The sequence below is a fragment of the Sapajus apella genome, unplaced genomic scaffold (assembly GCF_009761245.1).
Source record: "Sapajus apella isolate SASKATOON/1434 unplaced genomic scaffold, GSC_monkey_1.0 scaffold10, whole genome shotgun sequence".
NCBI classification, from domain to species: domain Eukaryota; kingdom Metazoa; phylum Chordata; class Mammalia; order Primates; family Cebidae; genus Sapajus; species Sapajus apella.
The window spans coordinates 41507847-41520814 of record NW_022436950.1 but is presented as its reverse complement, the minus strand read 5'-3'; the positions used below and the strand labels follow the sequence as shown (position 1 = coordinate 41520814).

General features: G+C 40.9%; 1 protein-coding gene across 3 annotated transcripts in view; it reads left to right on the top strand.

Annotated features, from left to right (window-relative positions):
- Window positions 1–12968, top strand: part of PLCL1 (phospholipase C like 1 (inactive)) — a 360477-nt gene that overhangs the window by 161346 nt on the left and 186163 nt on the right. The gene's annotated exons all lie outside the window — the stretch shown is intronic.

Genomic DNA, 12968 nt, shown 5'->3' with positions numbered 1-12968 from the left:
TTAAAATTCAGCAGTGATGCCATCAGGTGCAGGCTTTTATTTGCTGGGAGACTTTTTACCACAGCTTTGATCTTTTTACTTGTTACTGATCTGTTCGGGGTTTGAATTTCTTCGTGGTTTAATCTTGGTAGGTTGTATTTGTCTAGGAATTTGTCCATCTTTTCCAGGTTTTCCAATTTATTGGCATATAGTTGCTCATAGTAGCCCCTCATGGCCTTTTGAATTTCTGAGGTATTGGTTGTCGTGTCTCCTTTTACATCTCTGATTTTATTTATTTAGGTCTTCTGTTTTTTTTTTCCTTAATCTGGCTAGAGGTTGTTGATTTTTTTTTAATCTCTTAAAAAACCAGCTTTTTTATCTTTTCAAAAAATCATTGATCTTTTGTATTGTTTTCTTCAATTATTTCTGCTTTCATCTCCACTATTTTTTTTTTCCTGCTAATTTTGTGTTTGGGTTGCTCTTGCTTTTCTAATGCTTTAAAATGCATTGTTAGATTGCTTATTTGAAGTTTTCCTTCTTTTTTGATGCAGGCACTTATAGCTATACATTACCCTTTTAGTACTGTTTTTGCTATATCCCATAGGTTGTGGTATGTTGTGTTTCCAATATCAATTGTTTCAAGAAAATTTTCAGTTTCCTTCTTAATTTCTTTATTGACATATAGAAATAAACAGGAGCATGTTGTTTAATTTCTATGTGTTTGTATAGTTTCCAAAGTTCCTCTTGTTAATGATTTCTGGTTTTATTCCATTGTGATTAGAGAGGATACTTGATATAATTTCACACTTTTTGAATTTTTAAAAGCTTGTTTGTGAACTAACATTTGGTCTATCCCTGAGAGTGATTTATGTACTAAGGAGAAGAATGTGTATTCTGAAGTCATTGGATGAAATGTTATATAAACACCTATTAGATCCATTTGATCTATAGTGCAGATTAAATATGATGTTTCTTTATTGATTTTCAGTCTGGAAGATCTGTCCAATGATGAAAGTGTCCAGCTGTTACTGGGGTCTCTCTCTCTCTTTGGCTCTAATAATATTTGCTTTATATATCTGGATGCTGCAGTGTTGGGCACACATATATTTACAATTGTTATATCTTCTTGCTAAATCAACCCCTTTATTATTACATAATGACCTTCTTTGTCTTATTTTATAGTTTTTGTTTTGAAATCTATTTTGTCTAAGTATAGCTACTTCTGCTCTTTTTTGGTTTCTATTTGCATGAAATATGTTTTCTATCCCTTTATTTTCAGCCTATGTGTGACTTTATTCGTGAAGTGTGTTTCTTGTAGGCAACAGATAATTGGGTCTTGTTTTTCTTTTTAATCCACTCAGCTACTCTGTGTCTTTTGATTGGAGAATTTAGTACATTTATATTTAATGTTTTATTTATAAACAGGGACTTACTCTTGCCATTTTGCTGTTTGTTTTCTCTTTCCTTTTTCCTTCCTTCCTGTCATCCTTTTAGTGAAAGTGATTTTCTCTGATGGTATGTTTTAATTTCTTGCTTTTTATTTTTTTGTCATTTTCTTTTTCTTTCTTTTTTGATTTAAGGTTACCAGGAGGCTTGCGAATAATATTTTATAACCCATTATTTTAAACTGGTGACAACACTGATTACATAAACAAACAAGCAAAGAGAAAACTAATGAAAATTCTATGCTTTAACTTCATCCTTCCTATTTTTAAAATTTTTGTTGTTTCTGTTTTTACCTATTGTAGTGTCTATGTCTTGAAATGTTGTTGTCACTATTATTTATGAAACGCCCATCTTTTTAGTCTTTCTTCTCATGATATGAGTAGTTTACAAACAACAATTACAGTCTTATACTATTCTGTGTTTTTCTTTGTATTTACTATTACCAGTGAGTTTTGTACCTTCAGACGATTTCTCATTGCTCATTAACATCTTTTCATTTCAGCTTGAAGAACTCCCTTTGGCATTTCTTATAGGACAGGTCTGGTGATGAAATTCCTCAGCTTTTGTTTTTCTGGTAGTCTTTGTTTCTTCTTCATGCTTGAAGGTGATTTTCACTGGATGTACTATTCTAGGATAAAAGCGTTTTTCTTTCAGCACTTTAAATATGTCATGCCACTCTCTCCTGACCTGTAAGATTTCCACTGAAAAGTCTGCTGCCAGACATATTGGAGCTCATTATTTGTTTCTTTTCTCTTGTTGCTTTTCAGATCCCTTTTTTGTCCTTTACCTTTGGGAGTTTAATTATCAAATGTCTTGAAGTAGTTTTCTTTGGATTAAATCTGATTGGTGTCCTATAACCATTTTGTACTTGAATATTGATATCTTTCTGCAAGTTTGAGAAGCTTTCTGTTATTTCTTTGAATAAACTTTCTACCTTTCTCTACCTTCTCTTTAATGCCAATAACTCTTGGCCTTTTCAGGCTCTATTCTAGATCTTGTAGGCATGCTTCATTGTTTCTTATTCTTTCTTTTGTCTCTTCTGTATATTTTCAAATAGCCTGTCTTCAAGCTCACTAATTTTTTTTTCTTTTGCTTGATCAGTTCTGCTGGTAAGAGACTCTGACACATTTTTCAGTATGCCAGTTGCATTTTTCAGCTGAGGAATTTATGCTTAATTGTTTTTAATTATTTTAATCTGTTAAATTTATCTGAAAATATTCTGAATTCCTTCTCTGTGTTATCTTGAATTTTGTTGAGTTCTCTCAAAGTGGCTATTTTGAATTATCATTCTGAAAGGTCTTTGTCTCTCCATGATTGGTCTGGTACCTTATTTAGTTTGTTTGGTGAAGTCATGTTTTCCTGGATGGTCTTGTTGCTTTTGGATGTTTGTCCATGTCTGGGCATTGAAGAGTTAGGTACTAATTGTAGTCTTTGCAGTCTGGGCTTGTTTGCATCCATCTTTCTTGAGAAGACTTTTTAGGTATTCAAAGGGACTTGGGTGCTGTTATCTAAGTTTTTGATCACTGCACCATATCTGCATTAGGGGCCACCTCAAGCCCAGTAACGCCATGACTCTTGAATTCATAGAGGCACCACTTTGGTGGTGGTCTTGGATAAGGTCCCAAAGAATTCTCTAGATTACCAGGCAGGGTTGCTTGTTCACATCTGTTACTTTCTCGCAAACAAATCAAATCTCTTTTTGTGTTGATCTTCCTGGAGCTGGGGGAGAGGTGACATGAGCACCCTTGTGGCCACCACCACTGGGACTGTGCTGGGTCACACTTGAAGTCAGCACAGAACTCACGCAAGGCCTGAGTTACCACTGCCTGGCTGCTGCCTACGTTCACTCAAGATGCTTGGTGTCTGCAGTCAGCATGTGGCAAAGCTTCCCTTCAGAATGGTGAGTTCCCCTGAGACCTGGGTAAATGCAGAGATGCCATCTAGGAGCCAGTTCCTGGAGTCAGAAGCCTTAGGAATCTACCTGGTACTCTATTCTATTATGGCTGAACTGACACCCAAGCCACAAGGCAAAGTCCTTCCCACTCTTCCCTTGTCTTTCCACAAGCAGAGGAGTGTCTCCCCATGGCCACCACTGCCTTAGGACCATGGTAAATACTGCCTGACTACTGCTGATGTTCACTCAAGGCCCGAGGGCTTTTCATTAGCTTTTGATGAATGCTGACAGGCCTGGGACTCTCCCTTCACGGTAGTGGGCTCCCATCTGGCCTAGGGCAAGTCTAGAAATGCTACTGAAGAGCTAAGTCCTGGAATCAGGGACCCTAAGGGCCTGCTTAGTCTTTTACTTGACTGTTGCTGAGTTGGTACCTAAGCTGCAAGATAAATGCCCGTTTACTCTCCCCTCTGCTTTTCTCAAGCAGAAGGCATCTTTCCTGATAGCTACCACAGCTGGGAATATGCTGGGTCACACCTGAAGCTGCTATGTCACTGAGTCTCACCTAGGCCCACAGCATGTGCTACCTGGCTACCACTCTTAACTATTCAGGACCCAAAGGCTCTTTAGTCAGCAGGTAATGAATCCTGCCAGGACTGGGTTCTTACCTTCAAGGAAGTGGGATTTCTTCTGGCTCAGGGTGTGTCTAGAAATGTCATCTGGGCATCTGGGAGGTAGGGCCTTGAATAGTGGCCTCAGGACTCTGCCTGTGCCCTATCCTGCTGTGGCTGAGCTGGTATTTAAGTTGCAATACAAAGTCCTCTTTACTTTTTCCTCTACTCTCCTCAAGCAGAAGGAAGGAATCTCTTTTGAAACTGTGAGCTGTGCTGCCTGTGGTTGGGGAAGAGATGGTGCAAGCACTACCTTGTCCACACCAGCTGGTCTTACTAGTTCATGTGGCCCCAAGTTCACTGGCTCTGGGCCCAGCATAGCACTAGGACTTTCCCAAGAGTTGCAGTCCTTGTGGCCTAGACTGCCTTTCAAGTTTATTTAGGACTCCAGAGCACTTTAGCCAGGGTGACAAGCCTTGCCAGAATTCAGGTTCTGACTGCTGGGATGGGTAATTCCCTTTTGGCTAGGGTTGGCCTAAGTTCTCCCTTCGTTGAGTTTTGCCTGTATTGCTTTCTGCTGTGACAGGGCAAGATTGAGTTTCAGTGTGAAGTCCAACAATCGCTGTGCTTTCCCTCACCCAAGCACATAGATTCTCTTTCTGAACAATGCAGCTGCTACAGGGGATGGGGAAGGGATGGCACTGGCAATTCAAGACTATCTTTCCTATGTCTTCAGTGCCTCTTTCACCAATATGAAGTTAAAACCAGGTACTGTGGTCACTTACCTGCTTTTTGGTTCTTATGATGGTGTATTTTTTTTTTTCTGTAAATTGTTGTTCAATTTGGTTTTCCTGCAGGGAGGATGATTCGTGGAGGCTATTATTTAGCCATCTTGCTCTGCCTCTTTCTAAACTAATTTTTTATACCAGCTTAGGGCCTGTAGCTAGAGTAAGATCAGAGTCTGGGGCAGAATCAAACATGGAAGCAGAGGCTGCTGCTCCAGGTCAGACTAGAGGGTCAGAGAGTTGAATGGGTGCTGATGTTGTGGATCTCCAGTGAGAATTTGTCCCGGCAGGCTGAAAAGAAATAAAGAAAACCCACAACCCTGTTTTTCTGCAGGAGAATCACAACGTTATATTAGCAGGTTTTGTTTGTTTGTTTGTTTGGAAATGGAGGCTTGCTTTGTCTCCCAAGCTCTAGTGCAGTGGCACAATCTCAGTTCACTGCTACCTCTGCCTCCCAGATTCAAGCAGTTCTTTTGCCTCAGCCTCCTGAATAGCCGGGATTACAGATGCGTGCTACCATGCCCGGCTAATTTTTGTATTTTTAGTAGAGATGGGGTTTCACAACGTCGGCCATGCTCTTCTCTTTCTTCTCACTTATTGATAATCTTGACCTAAATTTAGAAGTAACTTGGGTATCAATAGATAAATGTGGGCAGCTGGAATGCATTCTGAACTGACTAATTAGAATTGAAATGATTAATCTGCTCAACAGTAGGAACACTGCTTTCCATTTTACATTTCTTTATTTACTTTGGGGGTTTCTTCAGTGACTCTCCCAGGACTTGTATGTGGGTTCATTATCTACTTGACAGTTAAAAAGTTGGTCAGAAAAGTTATGTCTGCCTCCTGGTCATAAATGAAAAGGTAAGAAATCCAGAGGAAAAAATTACATATTCTCTCTTGGTTTATTTTTACTATCAATAAAGTGTCAGTGCTCTTTAAATGATGAACTTTATAATGCATATGTACTTTGAATTATTTTTGTTCAGAAGAGAGAAATGTGGAGAGAAATTACATGCTTCCTCATATAACTCAAAGGCCTGATCCATCAAAGCTAGAAAAGTTATTGTCATCTTGGGCGACTTTGGTTTCTCCCTTGCTCTTGTAAGGTCTACTCTCTTCCACTCACCAATATCTTCTAATAGCTTCCCCCTGGTGATGTGTGGCTGGCTGAGTAGCTTCTTGAGACCATAGCCATTATTAAGCTTAATTGTCTTTCACTTATTATTCTAGTGACATTCTATTACTGAAAGATAACGTACAAGTCTAATTTACCTAAGTAGATATTGCTTTTGTGTGTTATATTATGCTTTAGAATTTGAAGGTTCTGAAATTATTTGTTTTTATTTTTTTTATTTATTTTTATTTTTTATTTTTTCCCCATTTATTTATTTTATTACATTTTAGGTTTTGGGGTGCATGTGAAGAACATGCAAGATTGTTGCATAGGTACACCCATGGCAGTGTGATTTGCTGCCTTCCTCCCCATCACCTACATCTGGCATCACTCCCCTTGCTATCTCTCCCCAGCTCCCCACCCCCCACTGTCCCTCCCCTACTTCCCCCAACTGACCCCAATGTGTAGTGCTCCCCTCCCTGTGTCCATGTGTTCTCATTGTTCAACACCCACCTATGAGTGAGAACATGCGGTGTTTGATCTTCTGCTCTTCTGTCAGTTTGCTGAGAATGATGGTTTCCAGGTTCACCATATCCCTACAAAGGACACAAACTCATCGTTTTTGATGGCTGCATAATATTCCACGGTGCATATGTGCCACATTTTCCCTATCCAGTCTATCATCAATGGGCATTTGGGTTGGTTCCAGGTCTTTGCTATTGTAAACAGTGCTGAAATGAACATTCGTGTGCATGTGTCCTTATAGTAGAATGATTTGTAATACTTTGGATATATACCCAGTAATGGGATTGCTGGGTCAAATGGAATTTCTATTTCTAGGTCCTTGAGGAATCGCCACACTGTCTTCCACAATGGTTGAACTAATTTACACTCCCACCAACAGGGCAGTAGTGTTCCTATTTCACCACATCCTCTCCAGCATCTGTTGTCTCCAGACTTTTTAATGATCGCCATTCTCATGGCATGAGATGGTATCTCAGTGTAGTTTTGATTTGCATTTCTCTGATGACCAGTGATGATGAGCATTTTTTCATATGTTTGTTGGCCTCATGTATGTCTTCTTTTGTAAAGTGTCTATTCATATCCTTTGCCCACTTTTGAATGGGCTTGTTAGGTTTTTTCTTGTAAATCTGTTTTAGTTCTTTGTAAATTCTGGATATCAGCCCTTTGTCAGATGGGTAAACTGCAAAATTTTTTTCCCATTCTATTGGTTGCCAATTTGCTCTAATGACTGTTTCTTTTGCTGTGCAGAAGCTGTGGAGTTTGATTAGGTCCCATTTGTCTATTTTGGCTTTTGTTGTCAATGCTTTTGGTGTTTTGGTCATGAAGTCCTTGCCTACACCTATGTCCTGGATGGTTTTGCCTAGATTTTCTTCTAGGGTTTTTATGGTGTTAGGTCTTATGTTTAAGTCTTTAATCCATCTGGAGTTAATTTTAGTGTAAGGTGTCAGGAAGGGGTCCAGTTTGTGCTTTCTGCCCATGGCTAGCCAGCTTTCCCAACACCATTTATTGAACAGGGAATCCTTTCCCCATTGCTTGTTTTTGTCTGGTTTGTCAAAGATCAGATGGTTGTAGATATGTTGTGTTGCCTCCGAGACCTCTGTTCTGTTCCATTGGTCTATATCTCTGTTTTGGTACCAGTACCATGCTGTTTTGATTACTGTAGCCTTGTAGTATAGTTTGAAGTCTGGTACTGTGATGCCTCCCGCTTTGTTCTTTTTGCTTAGAATTGACGTGGCTATGTGGGCTCTCTTTTGATTCCATATGAAGTTTAAGGTGATTTTTTCCAGTTCTGTGAAGACAGTCATTGGTAGCTTGATGGGGATAGCATTAATCTGTAAATTACTTTGGGCAGTATGGCCATTTTCATGATATCGATTCTTCCTAACCATGAGAGTGGAATGTTTCTCCATCTGTTTGTGTCCTCTCTTGTTTCGTTGAGCAGTGGCTTGTAGTTCTCCTTGAAGAGGTCCTTTACATTCCTTGTTAGTTGTATTCCTAGGTATTTTCTTCTCTTTGTGGCAATTGTGAATGGAAGTTTGTTCTTGATTTGGCTCTCTTTAAGTCTGTTATTGGTGTATAGGAATGCATGTGATTTTTGCACATTGATTTTGTATCCTGTGACTTTGCTGACCTTGCTTATCAGTTTCAGGAGATTTGGGGCTGAGACGATGGGGTCTTGTAGATATATAATCATGTCGTCTGCAAATAGAGACAATTTGACTTCCTCCTTTCCTATTTGAATGCCCTTTATTTCTTTTTCTTGCCTGATTGCTCTGGCTAGAACTTCTAGTACTATATTGAATAGGAGTGGTGAGAGAGGGCATCCTTGTCTGGTGCCACATTTCAAGGGGAATGCTTCCAGTTTTTGCCCATTCAGTATGATATTGGCTGTTGGTTTGTCATAAATTGCTTTTATTATTTTGAGATACATTCCGTTAATACCTAGCTTATTGAGGGTTTTTAGCATAAAGGGTTGTTGAATTTTGTCAAAGGCCTTCTCTGCATCAGTTGAGATAATCATGTGGTTTTTGTTTTTCGTTCTGTTTATGTGGTGAATTACATTTATAGACTTGCATATGTTGAATCAGCCTTGCATCCCCGGGATGAAGCCTACTTGATCATGGTGGATAAGCTTTTTGATGTGCTGTTGCAGTCGGCTTGTCAGTATTTTATTGAAGATTTTTGCATCTATGTTCATTATGGATATTGGCCTGAAGTTTTCTTTTCTCGTTGAGTCTCTGCTGGGTTTTGGAATCAGGATGATGTTGGCCTCATAAAATGATTTGGGAAGAGTTCCCTCTTTTTGTATTGTTTGGAATAGTTTCAGAAGGAATGGTACCAGCTCCTCTTTGTATGTCTGGTAGAATTTGGCTGTGAACCTGTCTGGACCTGGGCTTTTTTTGGGTGGTAAGCTCTTAATTGCTGCCTCAACTTCAGACCTTGTTATGGGTCTGTTCAGGGTTTCGGCTTCTTCCTTGTTTAGGCTTGGGAGGAGGCAAGTGTCCAAGAATTTATCCATTTCTTCCAGGTTGATTAGTTTATGTGCACAGAGTTGTTTGTAATAATCTCTGATGATGGTTTGAATTTCTGTGGAATCTGTGGTGATATCCCATTTATCGTTTTTTGTTGCATCAATTTGGTTATTCTCTCCTTTCTTTTTTATTAATCTGGCTAGTGGTCTGTCTATTTTGTTGATCTTTTCAAAAAACCAGCTCCTGGATTTATTGATTTTTTGAAGGGTTTTTTGTGTCTCTATCTCCTTCAGTTCTGCTCTGATCTTAGCTATTTCTTGTCTTCTGCTAGACTTTGAGTTTTTTTGATCTTGCTCCTCTAGCTCTTTCAGTTTTGATGAAAGGGTGTCAATTTTTGATCTCTCCTTGCTTCTCATGTGGGCACTTATTGCTATATATTTTCCTCTAGAGACTGCTTTAAATGTGTCCCAGAGATTCTGGTATGTTGTGTCTTCATTCTTGTTGGTTTCGAAGAACATCTTTATTTCTGTCTTCATTTCATTGTTTATCCAGTCAACATTCAAGAGCAAGTTGTTCAGTTTCCATGAAGCTGTGCGGTTCTGGGTTAGTTTTTGAATTCTGAGTTCTAACTTGATTGCACTGTGGTCTGAGAGACTGTTTGTTACGATTTCCGTTCTTTTGCATTTGCTGAGGAGTGATTTACTCCCAATTATGTGGTGAATTTTAGAGTAGGTGTGATGTGGTGCTGAGAAGAATGTATATTCTGTGGATTTGGGGTGGAGAGTTCTGTAAATGTCCATTAAGTTTGCTTGGTCCAGGTCTGAGTTCAAGTCCTGGATATCCTTGTTAATTTTCTGTCTGGCTGATCTGTCTAATAATGACAATGGGGTGTTAAAGTCTCCCACTATAATTGTGTGGGAGTCTACGTCTCTTTGTAGGTCATTAAGAACTTGCCTTATGTATCTGGGTGCTCCTGTATTGGGTGCGTATATATTTTGGATCATTAGCTCTTCTTGTTGCATTGATCCTTTTACCATTATGTAATGTCCTTCTTTGTCTCTTTTGATCTTTGTTGCTTTAAAGTCTAATTTATCAGAGATGAGAATTGCAACTCCTGCTTTTTTTTGCTCTCCATTTGCTTGGTAAATCTTCCTCCATCCCTTTATTTTGAGCCTTTGTGTATCCTTGCACGTGAGATGGGTTTCCTGGATACAGCACACTGATGGGTTTTGGCTTTTCATCTAATTTGCCTGTCTGTGTCTTTTGATTGGGGCATTTAGTCCATTTATATTTAGGGTTAATATTGTTATGTGTGAATTTGATACTGCCATTTTGGTGCTAGCTGGCTGTTTTGCCCATTAGTTGATGCAGATTCATCATTGTGTTGATTCTCTTTACCATTTGGCATGTTTTTGGAGTGCCTGGTACTAGTTGTTCCTTTAGATGTGTAGAGCCTCTTTCAGGAGCTCTTGTAAAGCTGGCCTGGTGGTAACGAAATCTGAGTACTTGCATGTTCACAAAGGATTTTATTTTTCCTTCACTTATGAAGCTTAGTTTGGCTGGATAGGAGATTCTGGGTTGAAAGTTCTTTTCTTTAAGGATGTTGAATATTGGCCCCCACTCTCTTCTGGCTTGTAGGGTTTCTGCTGAGAGATCTTCTGTGAGTCTGATGGGTTTCCCTTTGTGAGTAACCCGACCTTTCTCTCTGGCTGCCCTTAGCATTTTCTCCTTCATTTCAACCCTGGTGAATCTGACGATTATGTGCCTTGGGGTTGCTCTTCTTGATGAATATCTTTGCGGGGTTCTCTGTATTTCCTGGACTTGAATGTTTGCCTGCCTTGCTAGGTTGGGGAAGTTTTCCTTGATAATATCCTGAAGAGTATTTTCCAGCTTGGATTCATTCTCTTCGTCGCATTAAGGTACGCCTATCAAACGTAGATTAGGTCTTTTCACATAGTCCCACATTTCTTGGAGACTTTGTTCATTCCTTTTTACCCTTTTTTCTCCATTCTTTCCTTCCCGCTTTATTTCGTTGAGTTGATCTTCGACCTCTGATATCCTTTCTTCTGCTTGGTCAATTCGGCTGTTGATACTTGTGCATGCTTTGCGGAGTTATTGTGTTGCGTTTTTCAGCTCTATCAATTCACTTATATTCCTTTCTATTTTGTCCATTCTCGTTAGTATTTCGTCAAATCTTTTTTCAAGGTTCTTAGTTTCTTTGCATTTGGTTAGAACATGTTCTTTAAGTTCACAGAAGTTTCTTACTACCCACCTTCTGAAGTCTGATTCTGTCATTTCATCACACTCGTTCTCCATCCAACCTTGTTCCCTTGCTGGTGAGGAGTTGTGATCCCTTGTAGGAGGAGAGGTGTTCTGGTTTCGGGCGTTGTCATGCTTTTTGTGCTGGTTTCTTCCCATCTTTATGGATTTATCCACCTGTCGACTTTGTAGTTGCTGGCTTTCAGATTGGGTCTCTGTGTGGACGTTCTGTTTGTTGATGATGAGGTTATTTCTGTTTCTTGGTTTTCCTTCTGACAGTATGGCCCCTCTGCTGTAGGTCTGCTGAGGTCCACTCCAGGCTCTGCTTGCCTGGGGTTCACCTGCAGCAGCTGCTGAACAGTAAGGGTTGTTACCAGTTTTCTTCTTCTGCTATCTTTGTCCCAGAAGGATACCCGCCAAGTGTCAATCTGATCTCTCCTTTATGAGGTGGCTCTTTGGATATGCAGGGATCAGGGAGCTGCTTGAGGAGACGGTCTGTTGTTTACAGGAGTTCAAATGCTGAGCTGTGAGCTCCATTGTTCATTCGGAGCTGTTCGGCAGGTATGTTTAGGTCTGCTGCAGCAGAACTCATAAACCGCTTTTTGTTCCCAGGTGCTCTGTTCCAGGGATTTAGGGCTTTATGAGTTTCCGTTATGCTGCTGCCTTCTCTTTATTTTTTTTCCTTCAGAGCTGCCCTGCCCAGCAAGGAGGCAGCCTAGTCACTGTCTGCCTGTAGAGGCTTTGCTGAGCTGCTGTGGGCTCTGCCCAGCTGCTGAGTGAACTTCCCTGCAGTCCTGTTTATATGGGTGTAGTTAGAACTGCCTCGGCAATGGTGGCCCGCCCCTGTTGAGGCGGAGTCTCTCTGTAGTGGTGGGTTGCCTTGGCAACGGCGGGCTGCCTCAGCAATGGCAGATTGCCTTGGCAATGGCAGGCTGCCTCAGCATTGGCTGACTACCGCCCTAGCGGCGGGCTGCCTCGGTAATGGCGGACACCACCCCCATAGAGCTGGACTGTCCCGGGTTCAGCTGCGCTTGCTGTGAAACCCTCAATCCAGAGAGTTTCTGATTGCTGTTCTTTTGTGGGGGTGGGACCAGCCGAGTCTGATCGCTGGCTCCCTGCCTCAGAGCTTTTTTTTTTTTTTTTTTAAGTTGGTGTTCCAGTCGCCTGTTGAAGAGTCACCGCGGCGTGTGTTTTTTTCTCTGTGGCGACTCACTGCGCTGGCTTAAACAGCGGTACTGAGATTCGTGGCGCTTTTTTTGCCCTGGAATCTACTGTCCTGGCTCCCTGCTCAGTCCCCTTTATAAACAGATGAATGGGCGACTTCCCGTGGCTCCAGTCGCCAACCAGAAGGGCACCTGGACCGGTGTATTTTGTATGGAGAACCGCTGCTCCGGGGCGCCAACAAAGCAGCTGCGCGGGGCAAAGCAGCAGCGCTGGCCGGCACAGCCGCGCTGGCCGAAGCAGCCACGCTGGCGACCCGTGGAGCTCCTCCGCCTGGGAATTGCCTAGTCTGTGGGCAATAAAAATGCGGCGTCCACTCACCCCCTGCACTTTCACTGGGAGCTGCAATCCTGAGCTCTTCCTAAATGGCTATCTTGGAACCCTCTGAAATTATTTTATGCCTTTTAGGAATATAAAAGTTAAGCTGTTTTCTGTTTTTTTAAAAAATCTTCACCAGTAAATGGGATTAACATGGATGGAAGTCTGGCCTTGGGAGAACTAAGCCAAAGTGGTCACATAAAACCCAGGAACTATGGCAGCCTTAAAAGGCCAATTCATCATTCCTAGCAAGGTGAATACACCACACAGTATTTTCAGAAACCCCACCCTCCAGCCTTACAAAATGGTAATAACAAAAATATTTGTCATTTTGAGGGTACTTTC